Below are 15,541 nucleotides of genomic sequence, written 5' to 3'. Positions count from 1 at the left end.
GCCCCGGCTTCGCACGTGTGCAATGCTGATACTAAATATACAACAGAATGTCTTTATTTATAGTATGAAGCTAGCTTATAGCATAGTTATTAACATAATAACAAAAACATTCAAATATGCGTCGTTAGATTACACATTGTTACAGAATGCGTTGAAGAAATAAAGTTTCACTGCTCGTTCCCCGTAGGTGATAGTGTGATAATTTGTAGCTTATATGTTGGCCCGACTTCTTAATAATATTCGTGCCAAATTTGAAGTAAATCCATGCAGTACTTTTTGAGTTTATCCCGGACATACATACAGACAAACAGACAGAAATTCTAAAAACTATATTTTTAGCTTCGGTATCGATAGTAGATCACACCCCAAGTATTCTTATAAAAAAATATTCAATGTACAGTTTTGACTTTCTTACCATTTTATTATATGTATAGAGAATTTTTAACTTATTTAAATCTATAAGAATCTATAAGCATAATGCAACTCTTAAGGTTGTTAATTGTCTATTCTATAAGTTACTGACAAGTTAACTGAGGTAGGGCACAACAGAAAATTTTCTGCTTAAAATATGGAGTAGCCCGACTGTGGAAGCACCTTACAGAAGACCACAACGAAATAATACTGTTTTGAAGGAGTGTTGTGTTCCTGTTGGTTAGTAAGGTGACCAGAGCTCCTGGGGGTACTTGGGGACAGGGTTGGCGCTTGCGATGCTTCTTCCTCTTCTCTCCTTAAACCTATACCTAGGTCGCAAGTCATGATGAACGACAGAATTCCGACATATATATATATATATATATATATATATATATATATATATATATATATGTCGGATGTCTACACCCTATAAGGAACCTACCAGCTAAAATTTAAAGTTTGTAGGTGTTATAGTTTCTGAGATTTCATGATGAGTGATTAAACTTACCATCCCCCGTTTTAACCACCAAAAGTGAGTTAATGTTTAAAGATACATCATTTGGACACCTCCTCACCATCTATAGAGCATACATTTTAAATTTCGTCTCTTACTTCAAAAACATAGGCCTTTCATACAAACTTCCGTCCCCCGTTTTATTCCTTTAGGGGTCACGTATCATAAAATTCGTTCTTAGCGGATGTCTACGCTCTATAAGGAACCTATCAGCCAAATTTTAAGTTTATAGCTTTTATAGTTTCGGAGATTTTGTGATGAGTGAGTCAACCTAACATCCCCCATACCATTTTTAACTCCAAAAGGGAGTTGATTTCTAAAAATACATTATTTGGACACCTTCTCACCATCTATAGAGCATACATTTTAAATTTCGTCTCTTACAATAACTTTAAATTATGTGCTGTCATGGGACACCAGGTAGGAACGAATTTCCTTCGGATAGTATAGAAGCAACACAATTTGAAAAAAAAATGTTGAATTTTATATATATTTTCTATTTCTTGATTTTTTTTTAATTTTGTACATAAAAGTATTTAGGAAATTTAGTATTGTAGAAAATAACAAATACCGTAAAATAAAATAAATCAAACAAAATAATAATAATAATAATTCAAACTATTAACTGAAATAAAAAACATATGTCTATTTATTTTTGTCGACAGTACAAAATTACATAAATAATTTAAAAAAAAAATTTACTAGTAATATTTTAGTTTTACAAACGTCATATTATACAGTCGTGTGAGTGATATTATGTCACTTCCGTTATATATTTTTCTTACGGTTTTAGTATCACATTTTTTTCAGTTCGGTCGCCCAGCCAAATGTCAAGTCTACCGTAAGGAACTTCGTTCTAAAAACATAGGACTTTCATACAAACTTCCAATCCCCGTTTTATCCCCTTAGGGGTCGAGTTTCGTAAAATCCGTTCTTAGCGGATGTCTAAGTCCTATAAGAAGCCTACCTGCCAAATTTCAAGTTTGTAGGTGTTATACTTTCGGAGATTTCGTGATGAGTGACCTTTCGCTTTTATATATAATATAGATATAGATATAGATTAAACAGAAAGTATTATCTGTAGACGAGAGAACATATATATATTGCTTACGATTTTGACCCGTAAGCAAATTTCGAAAATCAATACATAACATTTTTGAATACTAACTAATAGAAACCAGAAGCGATCTTATTAAAATAGTTGCCTTGGCGAGTATAAAATAGTTGTGTTTTTGATATTTTTCAACAGACATCTATCTGTTCTGATCGAAGACGTAAACTTCTTCAAAATGCAGTCAACTGTAAGTTTATAATATATGTATTATTTTTAATGTTTATGATTTCATATGTCGATATAGAAGAAAACTTTACATCACAAATTATACTAATAAATTTATAGTTTCAACTTTGATCATGATATATTTTGTAGTCTACTTGACTTTTGGTATGATTATTATTAAGACAGATATCTTTTATTATAAAATTTTAACATATGTTTTTGGTTCGGCAAGAGAGACCACAACTACTTATAAATCTAGCCGATTAAATATATGTTATTTAGAGTATGAGATGGAGACAAACAGCTTAAGACCTTTACATGAATATCATATATTATTATTTCTTTCATTTTTTTCAGATATTTTTTATGGTAGCCATAATGGCATTTACAACAGCATTGCAATTGAAATCAGAATCACAAGGTTTTATTGCATCATCTTCATCATCTAAATTAAACAATAAGAGATATGCTACTCAAGAGTTTACTTTATTTTTGACACCAAGCGAGATTAAGAGTTTGAGCAAAGCTAGTGAATCTACAAACAAGGAAGCTGAGGCTCGACCGGTTAAAGAAAGTCCACAATATATTCTTCAGAGTTACAGCCAACCTGAGCTAAACGAATGGCAGAATCAGCAATCATCAGTTAGACAATCTAAGGATGAAAATCAAGATCTATTCTCGGAAAGATTATTTTTACAAGAACCTTCACCAGTTTTTGAAAACCAAGAAGAAAACTGGAATCTAAAAAGATTTTATCAAGAACAAAAGTTAGCCGACCAGGAAGAACAAATTTTACAGCAAAATAACGACAAAAAAGAGCTGAAATGGATTCAATATAAACCTATTACCAAAACTCAAGAGGAATCACTTTTGCACGATGATTTACAACAGCAATGGAATCGCTTACTGGAACATAACCGTGGTCAACTTAAAGCTCTATTATCTGCAAAAAATGAAAAACAAATTAATAAAGATTCAAGCTCAGAAAAAGAATCAAGTATTCAGTGGCAATTTGTCCAGAATAAGGAAGACAATTCAAAAATAGAAAAACAAATTAAATTAGCTTTAAAAAATCAAGCTGCTGAATTTAGCCAGGAAAACCCTCAAACGGAAGAACAATCTAATATCCAAAGATCGCCTTTTCTAATTCAAAGAGAAGTAAAAGTCACAAAGCATCTTCCAGTGCCTGTGATAAAAAAAGTACAAGTCAATGTACCTACTCCAGTTCTTGTACCTGTTCCTGAGCCTTACGAAGTAAAAATACCTCATCCATACCCTGTTCCATATGAAGTTATTAAGCACATTCCTGTGCATGTAATAAATAAATATTGATTGTTACAAAAAATTACTCTTTTGAAATAAAAATAAGGCTGATTTATAATATATGATGTTGACTGTTTTGTGGATTTTAATGTAATAAAAAATATTAAATAAATCAATGTCTTTGATATAATACCCTTGCGAAGTTAAATGTTTTTAAAATATAATGAGCTCATCTTATTATTTTATTTTTTGAGGCATTTATTACATTACACATTACGTTTGTACGAAATGTAAGTCCAAAAAAATAATCAGACATCATTTCTGTATAAATATTAACATGAAAAAAATATTGTTTTTAACAAAAATAAACTCTTAATAACAGCGACCTCTATTACTTACAATAACCAGTCATTGTAGAAACTTCTAGTTGAACCAAAAGTATCGTTATATCCTTAAAATAATATATTTGCATTTATTTACGTAATTTAAATTAAGTTTTCATGCCATATGTCTGTGTTTTTACCTGTAATTAAATAGGTAATGAGTTGAGAAAATTAAAATGTAAGCTCGATTCATAGTACTAATTCATAATTTGTTATGAATAAGTACATACAATTAGCAACTTTTCTTGTAATCCCTTTTTCTATTCATATCTTTATATAACTAATGGAAGAACATGATAGAAATAAATAACAAGACTATGCAAATTACCAAGAGTATTTATTGCAAAATGGGAATATCGAACGCTTTATACGCTTTTACTAAATTAGACTGTTATTATTATTTAGAAATAAAATGTGAGAAATTGGAACCAAACATAAGTTTATTTGTGGCTTAACTATAATGTCTACTAATATTTTTTCCTAATATTATTTAATTATTCAAAAATAAATGATACATTGCATATAGGTCATTCGAATAAATCATATGGGTAGTAGCGAAATCGAAAGGGTCAGGTAAAAAATTTGTCGATTTGGCATGGAATGACCCGTATGTGTTATAGTAAATATTATTAGAAGATTTTACAACAGTTTATTACAAAAACGTATGCACAATGTGTTAGATCGTAACTAAGCTAAATAGCGCAGGAGCAAAGCAGTGGATAGGGCTTAAACCATTTTCCTGTAAAGAAGGTTCTGCCCAGCTTTAGGACTCTTACAGCCTTTTTAACTTTTCACAGCTTAAACAACAATGTAGTGAAAAACAAACTAAGTATCTAATTATAAAAAATGGTAATAAAGGTAATCTATAAAAATAAACTGACATCACTCTGCTGCAGTGGTGCGTGTACCGTATATGCGCTCACACAAACCGGTAATTACGGGTTCGACTCTCGCTCGGGGTGGATATGTGTATTTAGACAAATATTTCTTTCCGGTCTGGTTATCTGTCCTTGTGTTTGTCCTGCTTGGAGAGCACGTTACGCAGTCGGCCCCGTATGTTATCATAAACAGCTGATAGCGGTCGTTACGCATAGTAGCAATTATATTCGCTAACCCGCAGCTTGGTGGATTAAGCTTCAATCTTTCTCCTACACGATAAAAGAGGCCTATGCCTAGCAGTGGGATGTTACAGGCTGAATCAATCAATCAATACAAATAAAAATCATCTTAATGTGTTGGTGGAAATTTAAATTATTGTTTATAAAGTTTAAAGCATGACACATCTGTTTTTATAAATAACTAGCTGACCCGGCGAACTTCGTATCGCCTAACACAAACTTTATCGTATGGTATTAAAGTTCAAATTGACTTTTAAGTATTATCACAAATCTTTTGTATGGGAGTATAGAAACGTGTTGTTTTTAGACTTTTTCAGGAAATTTAAATTTTTTTTTTAGAATTTTTCTCTCCGTAAGAACCATCCTCGTACTTCAAGGAATATTTTAAAAAAAGAATTAGCGAAATCGGTCCAACCGTTCTCGAGTTTTGCGCTTAGCAACACATTCAGCGACTCATTTTTATATTATAGATTAAACACTTACAGTTGTAAAAAACATGACCTGGCTACGTCTCCATTAAAGCTTAACATACGAAATCCTTTTAATTAAGATTCCTTGTTTTACATTATAAATATCAGATAAGGAGTTATGGAGAATTATACACCTATTAATTTACAATATTACTAACCTAATCCTTCGAATTTCTCTGACTTTCGACCTATATCCATACTCCCATTTCTTTCAAAAGTCCTTGAAAAATTAGTCTATAATCAAACAAACTCCTACCTTATTAAACATTCCCTTTTAAATCCCTTTCAATCCGGTTTCCGTCCTGGTCATAGTACGGTCAATGCACTGGTCAAGGTAACTGATGACATTCGCTGGGGTATGGACAACAAACAACTGACAGTTCTTACTCTGCTCGATTTCAGCAATGCTTTTAATGTTGTCGTTCATGAAATATTGCTAAACCTTTTACGTACATTTAACATATCTCCATCCGCAATGAGTTGGTTTTAGAGTTACCTCGGTTGGCGCCGGCAGAGAATAAAAATTGAAGATTCGTTATCTTCTTGGTGTGAAGTCCGAGCTGGCGTTCCCCAGGGTGGTGTATTGTCTCCATTACTGTTCTTCATCATGATAAACTCCATATCCTAAAAAATTACTTCTCTCTACCACATGTATGCTGACGATTTGCAAATTTATACTCAGTCAAGTCTCGATAACCTATCCTCTGCTGTGGTTGCCACTAACAATGACTTGGCAACTATATACCAATGGAGTAAATCATATGGACTTAAAGTAAGCCTAGCAAGCCACAAGTTATTGTCATTGGTAGTCCCAATATCATGTCTCGACATTGTTGATTGGGGTAGCCTTCTTTCTGTAACATATAATTCTTCTGTTAATACCTTACTGCACCTCTGTAAAGGATTTAGGCATTTACTTAGACCCAACCTTGTCATGGAGCATTCATATAAAAGAACTGAGTAAAAAGACATTCGCGGCCATAAGCTCGTTGAGACGTTTGCAGTCATTTCTTTCTATTTCCACTAAAACTATGTTAGCACAATCCCTACTACTGCCCGTTCTAGATTATGCTGACGCGAGCTATACCAACCTAACTGAAGATCAACTTAATAAACTTGAGCGGCTTCAAAATGTTGCAATCCGATTCATATTTGGATTGCGCAAATTCGATCACATTTCTGACTTTCGCTCTAAGCTTAAGTGGCTTCCTATCCGTCTCGCCGAAATTTACACATTCTCTCACTTCTGTATTGTGTACTATTTAAACCAACTAGTCCTTTATACTTGAAGAACAAATTTGAATTCGTTGGAGATCACAGTAAGGTACTTCGTTCGTCTGGAAATCTTACGCTTAGAATGCCTGTACATAAGACCAAATATTATTGAGGTTCATTTGCTGTTAGGCAGGCTATTAGCTTGTGGAATACTTTACCCTTACACATTCGCAAAGCTCAAAGCATTGATTCATTTAAAAAACTTGTAAAAGACCATTATTTGTCTCTTAATAGGACTTAATTTTATATATGTATATATATATATATATATATGTATTAATGTTTGTATGTATGTATATATGTATGTGTGTATTATTTACCGTGTACTTATATTTTATTGTTATGTACGTGTATATTTATATCTATAAGAATATTGAATAGTCTATTATATATAATTTATTTGTATTATTTGTATCTTATTTTGTTTGATGTGCGTTTATTATACACCACCTACTTATTTCTTTTTTTTTCCCCTCTAATCCTAACCCTAAGGTTGCCTGGGAGAAATCGCTATCGAGCGATAAGGCCGCCTCATTGTGCATTATACTTCTTTTTTTCTTTACAATTCTGTATTAAATTACTCTATGTGGTGTACAATTAAGAATAAATAAATAAAATAAATAAATATTTTTGTAAATAAAAAAGACAGGTTACAACATTTTTAAGAACGTCATCGTTTAAGAATGAAGTTGCACCGGCTATAAATTTTTATGCCATTTTTAAGTAATTACAATCTATAAGAATATTATTTTGTATGTTTTTTTACTAAACAAATATTGATCTCATTCAACAATGATGAATGAGATTATCATCAATCAAAGTAAAGTAAGTTTGGAATCGACTTTAGAGTAAAGGATGCAAACCTTTAGAAACCTTGTGGAAGCTACGTTGAATAGTTCTTGAAGTATATCGTGGAGAATTTCGATATTCAGGCAACCCTGTACTCATATTTCAAACTATAAAGATTAAAGTCAACTAGCAAAGAGTTACTCTCCATAGCACAGGTCCACTTTTCACGCAGCGGAGCCGTCCTATAAATATTTGCATTATTTTAAGCATGACCCAGCTCTGTGCATAAGTTTTACATAAATATCAATTATTTTTTTTCAAAAGTGTATCTTTGTATTTCATTGATTCTTCCGGTAAATTATAAAATCAAAATATAATGTATACGAAATTAGTATTCAAAAAGCGTTCTTTTTAAGCATTTTTAATTCCACGGGTATAAAAGAGATACAATTCCGATATATTCATCACATTTCAACTGATCTCGTCAACGACAACATCAATCATGACCAATACTCTATTATCTGTAAGTAGTGCATTATATCAATATACGGTTTTATTAAAACTAGTTTACAAAATTATTATTAAATCAATTAGATATACTACGGTAATACAATGCGTGATATTGTTATTTATTACTTTTTTTTAATAGCCTCATATCAATCAAATAATTAACTGTTTCTTTTTTTAGATATTTTGCGTTTTATCCCTCGTTGCGCTTGCAAAACCAAAACCACTAAATGCTGGTCTGCAAAAATTCGACGAGACATATTCACCGCCAAAAACGCAAGTGATTACTTTATATCTCACTCCAAGTGAAATGAAAGCCTTATCTAATTCTAAGGGTACTGTGAACGCACCATTTCAAATAGAGGTAGAAAAAGAACAGAAACAAGCAGATATTCAGAATTATAATCAACAACAATTAAATCCAAATAAACAAGATAACAAAATGTATTCCCCAGATGTTGAGCTTAAGGCTGAACTTCGAGGACTTTTATCACATAATTCATTTTATCCCCGTGAGAATAATTTTGAAAATCAGCCATGGAGTTACGTCTTTTCTAAAGTTGTTACAGAACAAATGCCAAAGGAAAAAGAAAGACAAATTAATTATTCTGATTTAAATAAAAATCAACCACAAGATTCTTCTCACGAGAACCAAAGAAATCTACAACAGGAAAATGCATTAAATAAACAATCTGAATGGAAACTCTCCAATCCAGAATCTGCTATTAAAGGAAATGTCTTTAAATATGAACAGTTAAGACATCAGTGGAATAACATTGCTTATCGAAATCGCTCTGAGACAAAGTCTTCATCTTATCAGAATCAAAACACAAAAGAAATTAATGTACAGAATAACAATGGTAAGATTATTGCACAAAATTATAACGAAGAGAAATCTGAAGTCGAAAAACAAATTGAGTCTATAGTTAAGCAACAACAAGCTTTTGAAGATACCAGACAAAGTGCTCTCGCACAAGCAGAAGCTGATAGTAAGAGATTGCCGATATTTATTCACAAAGAAGTTAGCATTACAAGACATCTCCCAGTGCCAGTCCTAAAAAAAGTAAAATTACCTACCCCAGTATTAGTTCCTATTCCTGCGCCCTATGAGGTTAGAATACCTCATCCTTACCCTGTACCATACAAAGTAATCAAGCATATACCTATCCCTGTAGTGAAAAACCACTAATTTTAAAATACACTGTAATTTTCCTTCCTTGACAAATTTTAAATACGTTTACTTATCTATCGTCTACCTCAGAAGCTTTGTTATTTCAAATATTCATAAGGAAAAATTTATTTTCTTCAATAAAACAATTTGTTATCTAATTTTAAGTTATGTTAAATTTTATTAAAAATGTTATTGCCATTTTTGTGTTTTATTTTTTACGTTAGCTGCCCGTGGCGTATATATGTCTAACCTTACAATTTCCTAGATATTTTTTTTATGTATACATTTTATTTTTTCTTGGAATACCCTTCTCTGACTAAATGTACTATGTTTAAATATGATTCTAATTTTCTTATTAATTTTGTAATATAAACTTATTATTTTTGAAACGTTAATAAATAATTATAAGTATATCGTGTGATGCGGGGACCAGGCCTTTGAATTGATAGAAAAATAATAAAAAAGGAGAAAATAATTGTGGTTGCTCGCAAAACGAAAAAAAAACCTTACATCGTTAAGTAACAAAATGTAAGTAGACACAAAATAGTCAAGTAAATCGGCGTTATTAAAGATTACTCAAAAAGTAGTCAACAGACCTCGGATAAATTTAAATGGGGTCACAAGACAAGCATCAGCTTTCGATTAAAACAAGAATCATCAAAATTATTTATAAAGAATAAAAATTATGTGGTGTCATGGGACACCAGGTAGAGGAACAAAGTTCCTTCGGATAGTATAGAAGCAACACAATTTGAAAAAAAAAATTGTTGAATTTTATATATATTTTCTAGTTCTTGATTTTTTTTGTTGATTGGTTTTTAATTCAGTACATAAATTTTTTTAGGAAATTTAGTGTTTTAGAAAATAACAAATAGGCTAAAAAAAAAATCAAAGAAAATAATAATAATAATAATTATTATTATTATTATTCAAACTATTAAGTGAAATAAAAAACATAATTGTCTTTATTTATTTTTGTTGACAGTATAAAATTACATAAATAATTAAAAAAAAAGTTTACTAGTAATATTTTAGTTTTACAAACGTCATATTATACAGTCGCGTGACTGATATTACGTCACTTCCGTTATATATTTTTCTTACGGTTTTAGTATCACATTTTTTTCAGTTCGGTCGCCCAGCCAAATGTCAAGCCTGCCGTAAGGAATTTCGTTCTAATAAAGCAGTACTGCCGTAGTAGATGATATAGCTCACCACATTATAGTAGGCTATGTAACATCATTTGATTGATAGTCCGAACCGAAGTACATTTACTGAATTCCGATAAATAGCGAAAAAGTACGCACCGTGACATAAATACGCGTCATCAAATATTACTCTGTGGTTACGACAGTAAGAATATAGCCACCCCCTCTCTTCCCGTGGGTGTCGTAAGAGGCGACTAAGGGATAACACAGTTCCATTACCACCATGGGACTTAAAAAGCCAACCGATGGCGGTATAACCATCCAACTGCTGGTTCGCAGCGTCTTCGGTGCGACAAAGCCAGCCATGCTGTCACCAACCCGCCTGCCCAGCGTGGTGACTATGGCCAAAAAATATGATTTTACGCCATTTTTGGCGCGAATTGTGGAGGCCTATGTCCAGCAGTGGACTGTATTAGGCTGAAGTGATGAGTCATGAAATATTACTCAAAAAGTACTCATAATATCTCGATCAAATTTAAATGATAACTCGAGACAAGCAATAAGCTTTTAATTAAAATAAGAATCATCAAAATCGGTACACCCAGTGAAAAGTTATGCGGTATAATACAACGTAGGTCGACGAAAAAATAGTGAAGCAAATACGCAATACTAGATACAACTCGAAAAGTACTTGTTATATCTCAATTAAATTTAAATGAGACTGCATGACATACACAGCCTTTCTATTAATAATAATTGTGTTGCTAAAACTGACCTCAACTACATCGACAAGTAATACAACGTAAGTAGACGAAAAGAATTAACAAAACACTAGTCAACACTACAATTAATTTTCGAATGTTTCCCTCGATTTCTCTAGGATGCCATCACCAAATCCTGGTTTCCTTATCATGGTAAAATCTGTTCATAGGCGACGAAGTTATCCGCGAACACATATATATACGGTCGAATTGATTAACCTCCTCCTTTTTTGAACTCGGTAAAAAAGAATTATCGAAATCATCAAAAGTTATGAGGTATACATAAAAAAATAAAATAAAAATACAGTCGAATACAGAATCTCCTTCTTTTTTTAGAGGTCGGTTAAAAATCTAAAGAAACCCTACTAATATACGCCTATAGCTGGGCAATAAGAAATCATATATGAAAAATACTATAAAATTAATGTTTTTTTTTTTAAATATTATTCATAGTACTAATATACATAACTAATTCTATACAGACGAAGTGTTAGGCTAAGTTTGTGTTATATAAATCAATATAAAACAATCGTATTACACAACTAAAAATAATTACATTAACTAATTATTATCAAACTGACCGGCTGTCACTAAACTGATGCCGTGATTCAGAAAGGGTCAGCTATTAGCGTCATCTAAGATAGAGCCTACTTCAGACTATATTGTATAATAGCGGTGCCCGCAACTTCGTCCGCGTGGAATTTAACAAACACGTTATTGTTCAGTTCGCAAAGTTATAAAAGAAATAAATTTCTAAAATAAAAGTAGCCTAAGTTACTCCCGTCAAAATCGGTCCAGCCTTTTCAGAGATTAGCCGGAACAAACAGACAGACAGACAGCCAAAAATTGTAAAAATTGTTATTTTGGTATGGTAAAACCGGGAGAGATGCCGCAGTGGGATAGATGCCTCATGTTCTAAAAACCTAACATCCCGAACTCACAAATAAAAATTAATCGCATAAGTAGGAGTCGAAGACACCCCGTACCTCGGATATCCACAGATATTCGTGTGGCAAGGACGCGTTTGGATCGTGTGTGTAATTTTCTCCGTGGCGAAATTTAAAAACACGTCAAAGTTTTAAAGGTTAGTATTTAAGGCTGTATAATTTTATAAATAGTAATAAATTCCGTTATATTTTTTATAACGTCTATATACTGGGTCATTGAGTCTGCATATAGTTGTAAATAGATGCTATTTTGTTTATAATTTATTTAAAAAATACGTGGGCATCTATCCCAATCACAAAGGATAGTTGCCCTGATTTTTTGAGGTATAGGTGCCCTTAGACTTGACGCAGAGTGATGAAAGGTACAGAAAGGGCTCTGAAATTAACTTTTCATAAATAAAAAATTCATTATATATTTGTACGAGTATTTTTTATTTTATGTTCCTAAATTCGTTTTTTTTTTGGGATTTGTATATTCTATTACAGCCATGTATGCTCCTAAACATCGAGAGTTTGCTAGTTCGATTCCCGCCCGGAAGGGGTGCTTGCATTTGTACAAATATTTCTTTCCAGTTTGTAAGTCTATTCTTTAGGGTCTCCCCACTGTGCCTCGTAGATTTTTTTTTTTTTTTTTTTTTTTTTTTATTTATAAATTTTGATCCACGGGCTCAAAATGCCCGTGCCTTTGTTTATCATGCATGCATTATAATACTACAGGCGATTTTTCTACTTATTATACTACAGATCGACAGTCCTGTGACTGCCTAGTAAAACTAGGACGTGGCCCGACGCCGACGGTTTTTTTTTTTTCTTTTTTTTTTTTTTTTTTTTTTTTTTTTTTTTTTTTTTTTTTTTTTTTTTTTTTTTTTTTTTTTCCTTACTAAATACTGTTTATGCAGAAGTATACACATAATTGCTTTCTAATTTCTAACATTATTATTTTTCTTATCTATGTCTATATTTACACTTATTTGCCTAGTTATCATATATGTACACTTATTTCCTAGTTACCATATATGTACACTTATGTTCTACTTACAATGTACACTTAACCTATGTTACTGTTAGTAAGGATTTTTTTTTTTTTTTTCTTATATATATATTATTTTTTTTTATATAGTTATTATTTGTTTATCTATGTATAAGTTATCTATTTCTGTTATTTACTTAAATTTCACTACATAACTATTTATTTATCTATTTTTTTATTTTATTTTATAGGTACATCCACAAAATACATATGGAACATTATATATAATTCACTATTACATTATTATCTAATATGTATCCCATCACGGGGTACACAACATTCCACATTATATTAATGCCGTGTAGCAAGTATAATTAAAATTACTTCGCATAAAAAATTAACAGTAAAGATGCTACATGTTAATAATAAAATTCATTTAAAAAGGTCATCAATCAAATTTATATAAAGTGTAAAGTTGAGATAATATTAATAATCAAACTTAGCTTAACTAAAATTTAAATAAATATACCAACATGCAAAATAACTGCTATTTGTAACTATTTGATAAACCAAAAGGATATAAGAATTTATATATTTATATATCTACTTTCTTATTACTATATCATGAGCCACGCCTGATCCCAGCATCTTGAGCAGAGCCCTTGCCAACGACATATCACGCTTGTGGATGGTTCTTTTCAGGTTGTGCTCCAAGATTGTTTTTGTCGAGGCACCCAGCGCTCGGCTAACGAACCTGCCGATTGCGTCATCACCGTCGTCAGTGTAGTAGACACAGGTGTTAGTGTGTCTTGTTAACGCTACTACCGCATGAGGCACACTGTCGTGGATTTGTAGCCTCTCGGTCTTTGTCTGGACGATGATGACCTCGCTGTAGGTTTGCCCTTGTGCTTCATGAATGGTCATGACGCGCGATCCCTCTCCAGCACCGTATCCCTGGTCCATCAGGAATTTTTTCTCTTCCTGCGTATAGACCAAGTATAGGGTGGCCTTTTGAAGTTTTGGTATTGGCGCGCCAGTGTATCCATTCATTCTGAGGGAGTGGATGGTGGGATTTGCCGAGTACATGTTTATATATACCTCGCAGATGGCATATACAACGTCCATGGGACTCCGGTATGTGCAGGACAACTCACGTGAGATGTTGATTGTCAGGTAAGGTCTACAGTACCTTATTTCGAACAGATTTTCTCTGTCTATATAAGGCAACTGGTTGACATCTCCGATGAGAACAACTTCGCTTGCCCCCGAAAGCCGAGCCGCCATTACTATAGCTCCAAAATGGTTCATAAGGGCTTCGTCCACCGTTAAACGGTTACATTTCGTGCCCCTTTTGAATCCATTTGTTAAAATGGAGGCCATAGTACGTACCCTAGACCTGATTTTGTCGCCAAAGCGGCGGGCTAGTTTCTCTTTAAGATCTTTGGCAGCTTCGACCGTCGTGGTAACTACTATTTCCACATTCTCATCGAAGTTCCTAACTATGTGTGTCGTTTTTCCGCACCCAGGTACCCCGTTTATCCACTCCAGCTTCGGCAATTGCCAGCCCACGAGGCCCGCGTCGACATCAAGATCAACTGAAATGGATTTTGCCATCTCAAGCATCCTGTCATCCAGCATTACTCTCGTGCACTTGGCAACTACCAAAACCGGGTCCCTCGGAGGTGTTAAAAATTTTGGTGACGTGTTTTCCCGCCCCGCAGCCTCGGCCGTGCCCACAAAACCACCCGTGCCGCTATAGGCTGCCATATATTTTCCTGACATGTGTCCTTTGATAACCTGGGACGTGTCGTTATTATATATGGCTGCCTCTGCCTCATCGAGCAGCACCTTCAGCAGACCTTCGCTGCCTCGCTGATGGGCCTCCAAGATCTTTTTGCATGTGGCCAAGTTGACTTCTCGATTGGCTTTTACTATGGCTAGGAATTCAACCATTGCGTTAACTGCATGGTCTAGCGGGTTCGATGCCGGTCTTAGCCTGGGCGGGGTTACTTGTCCCTTATCGGCCCTAGTTCGGTGAGTTTTCGGCTTAACCGGTTTTCCTAGATGGTCAGCCCTCAGAAACTCCCTTAGAGCCATAGCCTGTCGGTCCGTCGATGTTGAAGGTCGAGGCGCGCGGCGAGACGAATTAAACGTCGTCTTTATTGGAGAGACCAATCTGTGGATGGAATTCTGCAGTGCCACCAAGCGGGTATCGGAAGTCCGCTCACTGTTATTGGTCATGGAAGTGGTGTGTGATCTCTGTGCTGCTATTTTCAGTTGTAGGCGTTCGGATTCACTCAGTGGTGGCTCACTGAGAACCGGCCCCTCAACTGGGGACGATGGCTTAAATTCTGCTTTCAGGAAATTCAGATCTTCCCCCCTGTCTTCATATACTATGATTTCATGCCTTTCTGATGCTATTAGGCATCCATAGTAATTTGTTATGTCCCCTTTAAAGAAGCCGGTCCTCATGGCATCCACACTAATTTTTCGCGGGCCACTGTCTTGGCCTTCTCCGCAGAGTTTTGAGAG

The sequence above is a fragment of the Melitaea cinxia genome, chromosome 16 (assembly GCF_905220565.1).
Source record: "Melitaea cinxia chromosome 16, ilMelCinx1.1, whole genome shotgun sequence".
NCBI lineage: Eukaryota > Metazoa > Arthropoda > Insecta > Lepidoptera > Nymphalidae > Melitaea > Melitaea cinxia.
The sequence above is the reverse complement of the archived record's forward strand: the minus strand, read 5'-3'. Positions refer to the sequence as shown.